General features: G+C 42.1%; 2 protein-coding genes across 2 annotated transcripts in view; both read left to right on the top strand.

The window, feature by feature from the left end:
- Positions 1–12,084, top strand: part of TMEM238 (transmembrane protein 238) — a 196,677-nt gene that overhangs the window by 51,508 nt on the left and 133,085 nt on the right. The window lies entirely within an intron of this gene.
- Positions 1–12,084, top strand: part of IL11 (interleukin 11) — a 72,144-nt gene that overhangs the window by 30,746 nt on the left and 29,314 nt on the right. The gene's annotated exons all lie outside the window — the stretch shown is intronic.

The raw sequence follows: 12,084 nt of genomic DNA, 5'->3' as shown, positions 1-12,084 counted from the left end.
GTCATGATTCAACCTCGACACATGTTAAATTTACAAACCACTGAATTATTAAATTCTTACCTCCCTTAAATGATTACTGTAATGACTGCTGAAATAATGTTGGTGAAGCAGTGTAAACGCGCAGAAGTGCTACACATTTTTAAAGAACATTGCATACATAAAACCAATTTCCATAAAATAACATAGCTGAAGATTAATTATGTTAAAAACATGTTTCTTAAAAAACATTTAGTGCCAAATATAGCCTTTTATTAAATATTTCTAAATGTGTGCCCAAATACAATACTCTTTCCAAAGCAGTTTAGGGTCTATTTTTGGCAGTCCTCAATAAATCTAGAAATTTTGGAACAGCCAGAAATCATGATTTTTCCACACTATGTGGAAGCACCAGTAAAGAATGCATAGAACATATGCATTTTACCACAAAGGGGCTATACTGCAGTGGCACTGCACATGATTTTTATGTGCCTTGAGATCTTGGGTGCAATGCAATACCACCACTTAAAAAAAGATTTGGGCTAAAAATCTCCACAATATGTAAATTTAGTATTTAAATCAGGGCATTCTCAAGGAGATGAGTACTCCCCCCCCCCCCAGTCTGAACTTACTGTCCAGAAAGAGCATGAAAACTGGGCCTTAGGATGTGGTCACACAGCAAGAAAAGAGCAAACTGACTTGCAGTGAAGTCACACCTGGGAAGATGGGTTTCCCTGGGTAAATTTGTATCCACTGACCACAAAGAGAGAGGGAGAAAGAGAGGAGGAAACTGACAGCTTTGTTTGCAGCTTGTTAACATAGCTCGCCTGTAGTCCTCCTGATTTGCAGAAGGCATGCCTATAAGAAAATTACCTTAATAAGCTGTAAATAAGGGACAAGGGCAATTTCCTCCACCACCCCTCTCTTTTTCAGTGTCTAGGTACTCTCGTACAATAGCACTGGCACCAAGCCTTAATATATACAGTACATAGCATTATTTCCAAAGATCCAGCCCTCCTGTTATCTTAACACTGCCTCCTCCAGATGCCACACCATTGTGAAAACCATCGGGACTCATTTTTCTGCACTAATTCAAGTGATCATGCCATCTGAACCAATGTAAATTGATCCAGTGTCAAAAAGAGAGAGAGAGAGGGAGAGGGAGAGAAACCATAACGGCAGAGGAAAAACTACAGATGGGGTGTGTGCAATATCTGGGCTGAATTTGCATTGGATTTTACATCATGCAGTCAACAGAAAAATGTGAATCAGATTGTCCCAAACTTATAGCATTTCCCACATTATATGTCAGTTTAGTCACACTTGTAATCAAGTTTGGTTACCTAACTTTGAGTAGATCAAGGGGTTTCTTTCTCCATTGCATGTTTTTATTGTTCCTTTTACCAGTTTTTAAGACTGCAGCGGTTGAAGACCCTGTCACTAGGAAAAGACTAATTAATGTTTTTTTTAACCTCAGAATACAACATTCCTTTTAACCACCCTTTCTTATAAAATGTGCAAACCAGAAGTAACATATTTTCCATAAGTTCTGAATCAACAACATAAAAGTCTAGAGAAACTGAATTTGGTACTGGTTCCTGGAGAAGACAGCAAATTGTCTAACAAATCAAAGCCACATAAACATCAGTGATCTGCGTTTTTAGTGGTTACAGTTCATAATGTCATCAGATATATACAGTATAGGGATTCACAGAATAATATAAATGCAAAAAAGCCTTTGCTGCTTGTCATTTTAAAGGACATTTTGAAAAGTGTTTATTGTATGTACCTCATATGGTTTTAAAAAATTCTTTGGAGATTTAAATTACATTTTTATTTGTCAGGCAAAAGTGCAAAGGACCCCTTTTGAAAATCCTGTTGGTTTTAAGAATCTAGGATACCTTTCCTGCATGTTAGCAACTGACTTTTTTAAAATCCTTGAAGGCTTCCACTGTGAATGGTTTGTTTTATACTTCACCTACTGCTATATTTCATTTCAGTCTTGTATGCAAAAAGACAGTCAATAATAGACCCTATAACAAGTAGAACTGAAATAATAACTGATAATTTAATTTTTAAAAAAAATCCGTATAGTGTTCAAAGATCGTTTTCAAAGATTTTTCAGAAACATTTCACACATTATGTGGGACAACCCTGGAGTAACCACTATGCATAGTCGAGAGAGAAACAAATAATTGCTAGAATCCTATTGTTGATTTGTGCCTGAGAAAGCTCATAGGTCAATGACTAAAAGCATGAAGTATGTATAGGTCCTCCTGAGTCTTTTGTGTTCAATGTACTGTATCCACCATTCTATCCTATTTGAATTGTCCTGGATATGTGTGGTCTTCTGCCCCTTCTTGGGTAATGCATGCAAGTCTACAAATGTAGACAAGAGTGTATTCAGGTCTGTGAACCATATTTCTCATGAGTCTTGTTTCCTGTGAATGGGTCTGTACACTCCTGTGTTTTGAGGTATGCCTTTCCTCCCTCTTGCTCCCTATTCCTATACCTACCATGGAGAACATTCTTCTCAGATGGGATAGTTTAAATACCTTAAATGTCTATGGGGCAAGCTAGGAATTCAACATAAATAAAAAAATAAATAATATTTTAATAGTGGCATTACAATTCGTTTCTTTTAATGGTAAGATAGTGGGCTTCTTGGTTGTCATATTTGGTAATGACGGATCCTAGATGCCTATGTGGACTAAGATTCACGCCTCCTTCCATAGATGGGTGATTCCAAGTGTGCAGTCGGAAGGAAGCTAACTTCTCTGCCACATGCAGCCAACTGTTTTTGCAGATGAGTCAGGCAGATGGTACGTGTGCCACTTTGCAAAGCCTCACAGTCTGAAGAGCCTGGTAAAATGGTTGAGAAGGGTGGGGAGCATGTACATTCATATGACCTCTGCTGGGGCTTTTTCCCTTGAGCAGAGGGATGGATCCATTCCCAGTTGTTTAACTTCGGCATCCTGTTCTGACACTCCATTGAGTTGATGTACAGTTGGAAAAGCCCCCGTGGGCTTCAAGCCAGTGGCAGAGAGAAGGTTTCCCCCATCACATCATGCCCAAATATTTACCTATCCGGCTTGTATTTTCCTTGGCACGAATCCTTCTCCTTGATATTCCATCCCAGGTTTTTACTATTTTATGTCTTCTATGTACAGTACAGGCTATTCTAAACCCAACATGCTTCTGCAGAGCCATGAGATGACCATGGCACAAGGCTCTGCCAACATAGCTACAAGTTCAGTTTTGCATTCATAAGGGCTAGAAACATTAAAAAAAAAACAAAACAGGGTAACTGGGATTCTTAAGAAGCTGGATATTGTGCCCACTCTATGTTTTACTGCTTTTTGGGGTGGGGGTGGAAACAAAAAAATTAATACAGTCCTAATGTTAATGTTAAGGGACGTGGTGGCACTGCGGGCTAAACCGCAGAAGCCGGTGCTGCAGGGTCAGAAGACCAAGCAGTCGTAACATCGAATCCACGCGACGGAATGAGCTCCCGTTGCTTGTCCCAGCTCCCGCCAACCTAGCGGTTCGAAAGCATGCAAATGCAAGTAGATAAATAGGTACCACCTCGGTGGGAAGGTGAAATGGCGTTCCCTAGTCACGCTGGCCATGTGACAACGGAAACTGTCTTCAGACAAGCGCTGGCTCTACGGCTTGAAAAATGGGATGAGCACCGCCCCATAGAGTCGGACACGACTGGACTAAAAATGTCAAGGGGAACCTTTACCTTTACCTAATGTTAATGTTATTGAGAGGGTGAATCAGACCAGTGTAGGAAATGCTGTACATCATATCTAAAACATTATAAAAATCTAAATGGTGCTATGAACTCAAATCTTTAGAACCTGTGAAACAGCTATGAGTCTCTCTGATCATCTGTAGAACATCCCCTTCAACCCTAAATTCTGGGATTGCAGACAAGGCTATCATAAGCTATAGAAGGCTACTGTGCTTGAAGTAAGTTAAGGAGGAAATCATATATCCTTTGAAATGTGCAGTGGGGACAAAAATCATATTATAATTTACCATACTCCTTTTTCATTCTCCGATCTACGCAACCATCTTTTTGCACTAAAAGTTAGAAAAAACATCCTATTTCTCCAGTTCTGTAGAAAAAGGACCAGCAGGATATATGGAAGACTAAAGATTGCCAGTATAACCAAGTCAGATTTTTATCAGTCTCCTGTGCTATGGCCTTTGCATTTAAATGCCATGCTGTGAGCTTGGCGAGGCTACTTTTTAAAGTTCAACTCTCCGCAGGATTGAGAAACTTTGGAAATAGTAGTCCAAAAAAGTAACATTTCCAAACTCTGTTAACTGCCATCTTATCCATGATTTAGAGTGGCTCCATCTGTCATGTCTTCTCTATGATGCTTAGTGAGTTAGATGGGTTTGCCAGGAACAGTTTGAACCTGAAAAATAGCAAGAAGGCTGTAAGAGTGCTGTCCTCTGAAGATGCTGGCCACAGAGACTGGCGAAACGTTAGGAAGAACAACCTTCAGAACATGGCCAAAGAGCCCGAAAAACCCACAACAACCAAAGGCTGTAAGACTTTCCAGAGAGGTTAATTGGTTGAGGTATCCGAGGACAGAAATGAAGGAGCTCCGTGTCTTTGCATTATGTTCTGGGGATTTTCAAATATCTTTTGGGGGTATCATACCCCAAGGCCATTGCTGAGGCTGGGGTCCTTAGTCATGAAGTTTATCTCCATAGTTATAATAATAATTGCATGCTGTTGAGTCAGTTCTGGCTTATAGTGACCCTTTTCAGGGTTTTCTAGGTAGAAAATACACAGAAGTGGTTTACCATTCCCTTCTTCTGGGGGTGTCTCAGGATTATGCAGCTTGCCCAAGGCCACACAGACTGACTCTGCTCACAGAAGGCATAGTGGGAAATCAAATTCCCAGCTCTCTGGCTCCACACCCAGATAGCTAAACCACTGAGCTATCCAGTGAACAATGGCCATAATGGTGATGCTTAGATCCCATTTTCTTTACAGGCCATGCTTAAATTGCATTTTCACACAAGCTCCACAGTGGCGATGCTTAAATACATTTTCTTTACTTATATATGCGGATTTGAGAGCAGAGGTTGTAAAAAATCCTGGATGCCATATTTAGAAATACTATGAGAAAGGAAAGGAAAGACTGTTCTGCCTGGGGACAAAGAAAAAATACACCAATACCCACTAGGACGTGCAGAATGAATGAATTACAGGTGAGAAGATGGCTTCCAGTGCCCACTTTCCCTCAATCCCCCAAAAATAAAAAAATTAAAAGATGAAAGGAACCATATGAGACATCAGTTCGTCTGTCTCACATACAAGCACGCCACTTGCTTGAGTGAGCGGCCGGCTGATGGTAAAGTTCCGATTGCACACACGTTTACACACCCCCTCACGCCACCTCACTGCATACACACCTTGGCCTGGGGCTGTGTTTATGCCTGAGTCACAGTGGGGGAAACTGTACGTCTGGGGCCCGCCCGGCTGCAGGACAGACAGACGGTCTTCCAATGGACAAGCAGAAACTGTCTACCTGAGAAAAGTGTTCTCTCTCTCTCTCTCTCTCTCTCTCTCTCTCTCTCTCTCTCTCTGTGTGTGTGTGTGTGTGTGTGTGGTTGAGATGGAGACAGGAAGGACCTGTAAGTGTATTTTTTATAGGATCATATCCTTTTATCTACAGGTTCTGCTCTTTTGTTCCTTTTGACTTGACAGTCCCAAAAATGAACCTGGTGCATTTGACCTTAGTGCAGATGTTGAAATCCTCCTGACCACAGGCTTCTTGCTTCCAAACCTACCCTGCCCCAGTTCTGTGAAAAGATTCTGCATGAATCAAAAGCTTACACTAGTTTTATTAGGGCTTGCCAACCTTGAAATCGCAGTAAAGGGCTTGTGTTTGTTGAGCTCCTCTGAGACAAAGCCATGAATTTACAGAAAGCTTTATCTGCCAGAGAGATTTCCCATCTAAACTGCTGAATAGCTCAGTGGTTTCGGCATCAGGTTGGGAGTTCGGTTCCCCACTGTGCCTCCTTGACAGGGGCCGGACTCAACGATCCACAGGGTCCCTTCCAGCTCTTCAGTTCTAAGATGATGATGATTATTTTGTCTTCCCAAAAGACGTTGGTGCGATAAAAACCTATTAATCACCCTAGCAAGCCATACTGGACGGAGCCAGAGGTAGGAATGTTGGCAATAGGCAGAAAGCAGTCTGACTCCCTTCACATCAGAGGGCATTTAGGGGAAACGAGGAACACTCATTAGCCCCACACCTTGTGGTTTCAATGGAGTGAGACAAGGCTTCCGTTTACAATGCACTGCTGACGTGAGCTGGGATTTTAATTCCTTGGCCAAGACTCAGGATTTCCAAACTGTTTGTTTTGTAAACTGCCGCACCACATTTGGTAATTCCTGCTGGTCATTCTTGCTGATCCATTAACATTTTCACAGCGCTCAGTTTGGGGCAGCCCCTGGAAAAGCCCGGATTGCATCAATTCCTTTTCTGTTTCCTTGCCAAGAAGAGACTCTGTTTACTGTATCATCCAGAGCATGTGACAACCAAGACCGGCTCAGTAACCTCTTTACCCCATCCTCCCTTGAGAGATTATATACCCCCCCCCTCATGCCATGATACCTGCACACTGCCTTCTTCCTGGTCTTGGAAGATGTTTGAGTGACATTTATAGTCAAGTTGTATCACTATGATGAACTCCTTTTAGCTCTTTTGGAGGCCGAGTCAACCCTCAAACAATTATCATAAGAAAAATACGGTACCCTTACTGGTTTTGATCCCATTGTTAGCAGGAGTCTGCTAACCAGGTCGTGAAGGTCACAGATCTGTCTCTCATCTTGGAACCTGTCTTTTCCAATTGGGAGGCCTAACAATGCAGGAGCAGCTGAGGCCTTCCATATATTGCTGGTCTGTAGCTCTCAGCAGTCTCTGCCAGTATAGCTGATGGTGAGGAATCATGAAAATAGTGGGCAATCAGCATCTGCCTGAATGCCTTAGGCGGCATTCAGACAGGCATATAGTTTTCTAACTGGATAGTTTGGGGTGCTGTTTGGTTCGATTCAAATTATGGCAATCACAAGTGTTTTGACTTAGAGGAATCCATCTCACCCATTTTTAGAATTGTCCCATTCCTTTTTGGCACAGCACTAAGGGTACAGTTTATTTGGTGTGAATCAGAGCATTCCTTATTATCCCATTCTGTAGCCCGTGTGACTGGTTAATTCACACCAAAATAGAGCTGTGGGTGGGTGGTCTTATCTGAAGTGAAAACCTTGTGACAACTTAGTGATTGTGGAATTGAAAGGAATGATAGAGATGCCCCCTATTCTGTTTTAATCTACTGTTTTAATTATTGATGCAGTGCTATTCTAGATATATATATTAAATTAATAATATAATACCAACTTTTACACACACACACACACACACACACACATGCACACACACACACACAAACCTATTGCTCCACTAAATGATGGGCAGGAAAAAAAGATGGGGATGGGGGCAGAAAGAGGAATGCCAATAATTGAAAAGGGGACGATTTGGAGAGATTCAAAGGCCTGTCTGGACTCTTCTCATGGGAGAAGAAACATCAATCAGTGTGAACAGAAGGATTGCTCAAGTGCAAGATAAAATACCAAATATAAGAACCTTTTGAGCTTGAACCACACTGCTCCAACTTCCCCTGTTTGGACATGTCCTAAATTGCTTGTCCATCGTGTATACCACCCTGTATACCTCATTAGACTGAGCTGGCCCTGAAATTCTACACAAAGGCAGGAGTTAAACATGCAGTTGTTTCCAAATTCCTCATGGTTTTTTCATTTTTAAACAAGAAGCGGTCGTAGGAGGTTGGTTTTGGAAGCAAAGAAGTAGTGGGAAGCAAGGGAGACAATAAAAATGACCTTTCTATTGCTTTTATCTACCACTTATTCCTCCCTCACTCTGGAAAAAGCAGCTTGTGGAATGTATTTTTTTCCTCTTGGGTAATTGGTTTGTATGCACCCCATCCACCCCTCCCCCTCCCTGCCAACAATTTTTTTAATAAAAAAAATTAGGAGAAAATTACACACGTCACTAAATAACATTAAATTTGTTTGTCTCTGATACCCACCAATCTGTAGTAAAGTGTTCTGCTATGTAGTAATATATAGACAGAAAATAGAACTCTAGTAATAACATAATGGAGCTTAGGTGCAAAATGCTCATTTACCCTAATAGGAATCCTTGAGACATCTTCTTTTTATACATACAGTATTTTTCATGGTAGAGAAAAGGATGCACAGGGAAGTGTGTTCCAGCCTGACTCTGATCTCTGTCCATGCTCGACCTTTGTGGTCCTGCTGTAGAATTTCTAATCTTGGGGGCCATGCTGGAGCATTTCCCTGGCAGACAGAAGGGTAACTTTAAGAGGAATCATTCATCATTAAAGTGATCCTTTCTGGTGTGATCAGGTGTCCACCTTTGCAGCTGCCTGACTGCACCCTAAGTTACCATAGTGAGAAACGGGGCCTTTACAGCTGCGGCTCCAGCAATATCTGGAAAGGGCTGGGGAATATGTGGCCCAGATGCTGTTGAATAACAATTCACATTAGCCCTAAACAGCATAGCCAATGGTGACAGAATTTTGTTCCAAAAACATTTGAAGGGCTACAGATTAAGCATCCTTGTTCTAGATACTGTAAATGATTCAGTAACTTTCATTATGTGCCTGCAGGTCCAAAGAGGGAGTTTAAGGAGTGGACCCATACATCCTTTACCTCTGATTTGGAAGACATCCTTGGTGGATCTCAGATATCAAGTAAGAGACACATGGGAGTATGTAATGTCTAGATATGTCAACCCTAAGTGCTCCTAAGGCTTTCAGCCACCATGATGAATTGTTGTTATGTGCCACTAAGTAGGAACCAACTTATAGAGACCTTAATGGAGTTTTCAAAGTAAGTGAGATACTTAAGGAATGGTTTCACCAGTTCCACATCTCCAGTGAGTTTCCATGACTGAGCAGAGATTTGAACCCAGGCCTCCTGAGTCTGTCACTCTGTCCTCTACCACACTGGGCACCTGCTGAATTGTACTCCAAACATGGTATAATTTTAACTTTGGCCTACTGATGATTGCATTTTTATTGGATTAATACAAAAAATCAACATCACCTTTGTTTACTGTGACTCAAGGGCTGAATCTTTAGAAATAGTCATTGACCATATCCACCACTGAATAGGATGGATTTTCTCTGAGGTAAAGTCAGTTGTCCCTCAGAGGGTAAATTGTTTTAAAGCCATTAATATCATCCATGTTGACGACAAACAGGTCTGTCTGAACCATTAACCAAGTTCAGTGCAAACGTTCATCGTCCACTACTGCTTGCACAGTCCCTATATATTTTGCAGAGGAGCAGCAAAATTCGTTTTCAAGGCAATGTTCCCGGAAGAACATCTAAACAATTTCAAGGAAAGTCAGAAGAACTTTGGGAAGATAAAATTGAAAGGATTTGGGGGTTGGGATGAGACAACACTTTTTCTGCTCCTATGAATGGCATTACCAGATTTTGCCCCAAGTCTAATTCAAAGCAGGTTCTTCCTCACATCAAACACTGACAGAATGTTAAAGAAACCCCATGTGAGCGTGGGGTAAGGCTATGGCTGTTGTATTTTGGACATATGGGAAGATAAGACTCACTGAAAAGACAATAATGTTAAGAAAAGTGGCCAGCAGTAGGAAAAGAAGAAGAACCAGCATTAGCGAGATTGAGTCAATAAAGAAAGGCATGGCTTTAGTTAGCAAGTGTAGAGCAGGGCTATTAATGGCAGGACCTTTTGAGCAGAGCTATTAATGACAGGACCATTAATTCACATGGTTTCTGAAGTCAGGAGTGACTTCACAGCACGTAAAAGTATGCTTATTAAGTAGAGGGAGGTACCAATGGATTTTATGCCCTCGGCATCAACATGTCTTAGGAGTGGTCCCTGTGGGCAAGTGTTTTGTATGAAGAGAGTGAGACAGAGAATCTCCTTGCCTTCAGGCGCTGGGAAATCCCTCTTGAATTCCACCTTGCACACAATGGCATGATATCTTGAAGTAAAATCATCAAGGGAAGATGTCCTCCATTGTGATACTGAAAAATAACACTCCTGTTGGCAGGCATACGCAGGAGCAAAGCTGTTCCCACCTTCCCCAAGCTATATCGCAAAGATAATCACAGTGCTCCCCCCGCTTGGATACATAGTACATGAAAGTACACTTCATAATACAACACCATAGTATATAGAATAGGCAATAAATAGAAATGTGCTCCTCTCCAGTTCCATCCCCATATTCCCCATTGCTCTGGGGCACATGTGTGTGGGACTCTCTCCTTTCTTCCTGCCGCACACCTGCCCTCCCCCCCCCCAACCTCCCTGGCAGAGACGTTTCTGACCTATGTTTTCCGTTGCTTTCGTGCGTTGTTATGGAGAGCAGAACGTTTATGAAGCCTCAGCCGACACACAGGCCCCATTCACAGCACTGAAGCTAATTCCAAGGATCTGGCATTTATGCTCTTTTCTTTGGAGTCTCTGGGGGAGCAACGCTCTCCCCATCCCCCATCCCACCCCACCCCATGACCCCTCGGTACTGCAGTTTCTCCCAATAGGGACACTATAGACGGCCTCTGACAGCGCCTCCTATTGTGTGTGAAGGAGAACTGAGAAGTCGTTCACCTGCATCTGCACAAACATATACATAAACATCCCCAGGTAGGAATGCTACCTCCCTTTCCTGCCTTTTCTTGCAAAACTGTTGTTGTTATCTTCTGTTAAATTACTTCAGTTTTAACAGTGTTTTCAAGGTATGTTGGATGTTCAAGGAGTGGTTTACCTTTGCTCCCTTCCCGTGAGTTTCCATGGCTAGGTGGGGGTCTGAACCAGGTCTCCTAGGGTCCTAATCGGACTATCCACAATGTCCCATGGACTCTTGTGTCTTTAAAAAAATAAATGGCAGGTAGAAATTCAGGAGATGCCAATACCTCAATATAGAGATACTGTGATGGGGAAGATATTATTAGTTACATTTCTACCTCTTGGATGGTTCTTGAAAGCCCTTTTACGAAACAAGAACCACATTCCCATTGAGAATTACTACCTGGCTGGTTTGTTATTTTTGCTTATTCTCATGGAAAATATCCATCACGTTCTCCCATGGAATAATGGGCCTGTGGGTGAGTAACCACATGATGGCAGTGTGGGGCAGCGTGGACTAAAAGGTATAGAGCAGGTTACACATCAAACAGTGAGGCCACTCCAGACCAGGAAGTTGGAGTGTTCTGGTTCACACTTAAAGGTTCTTATGATTAGTATGATCTATTTTATTTCTCACTTCAGCCATCCTTTCATTCACACTGATGGACGTTTCTTCTCCTGTGAGAAGGGTCCAGATAGGTCTTTGAATTGTTCTAATTTGTTCCTGTTTCAATTAACAACACTCCCCTCCCCCCCCCCTTCTCTGCCTTTTCTTCACATGGCCATCATTCAGCAGGCTGTGGGGAATTTCCTCCTTTCTTGGGGGTGGGAGGTAAATAAAGTGACATAGCAAAACAACTATGCATCTACCTAGCATGGTACACATAATACTGCCAATGCATCTTGTGTATTAGAACAGCACTGCATCAGTAGAAAAATATATTTTAGAAATTAAGACCTTAGAGTAGATGAAAATAGAAGTCTTTGTTGTCCCTTTCAACGGCACAACCCACCAAATGCATCACAGAGTTGTCACCTCTATTATACACCTATAGCAAACTAACTATCCTCGGGGGTTACAGAATGGGATAATCAGGAGTGCTCTGAATCACACACACAAAAAAGCTTATAGCCCTAATGTTGTACCAAAAAAGGAGTGGGGCAGCTCTTTAAAAAGGGATGAGATGGATTGCTCTAAGTCAGTGGTTCTTAACCTTGGGTTACTCAGGTGTTTTTGGACTGCAACTCCCAGAAGCCTTCACCACCAGCTGTGCTGGCTAGGGTTTCTGGGAGTTGTAGTTCAAAAGCACCTGAGTAACCCAAGGTTAAGAACCACTGCTCTAAGTAAAAACCTATGTGGA

This window comes from Pogona vitticeps, chromosome 6, assembly GCF_051106095.1.
Source record: "Pogona vitticeps strain Pit_001003342236 chromosome 6, PviZW2.1, whole genome shotgun sequence".
Lineage (NCBI taxonomy): Eukaryota > Metazoa > Chordata > Lepidosauria > Squamata > Agamidae > Pogona > Pogona vitticeps.
The sequence above is the reverse complement of the archived record's forward strand: the minus strand, read 5'-3'. Positions and strand labels throughout refer to the sequence as shown.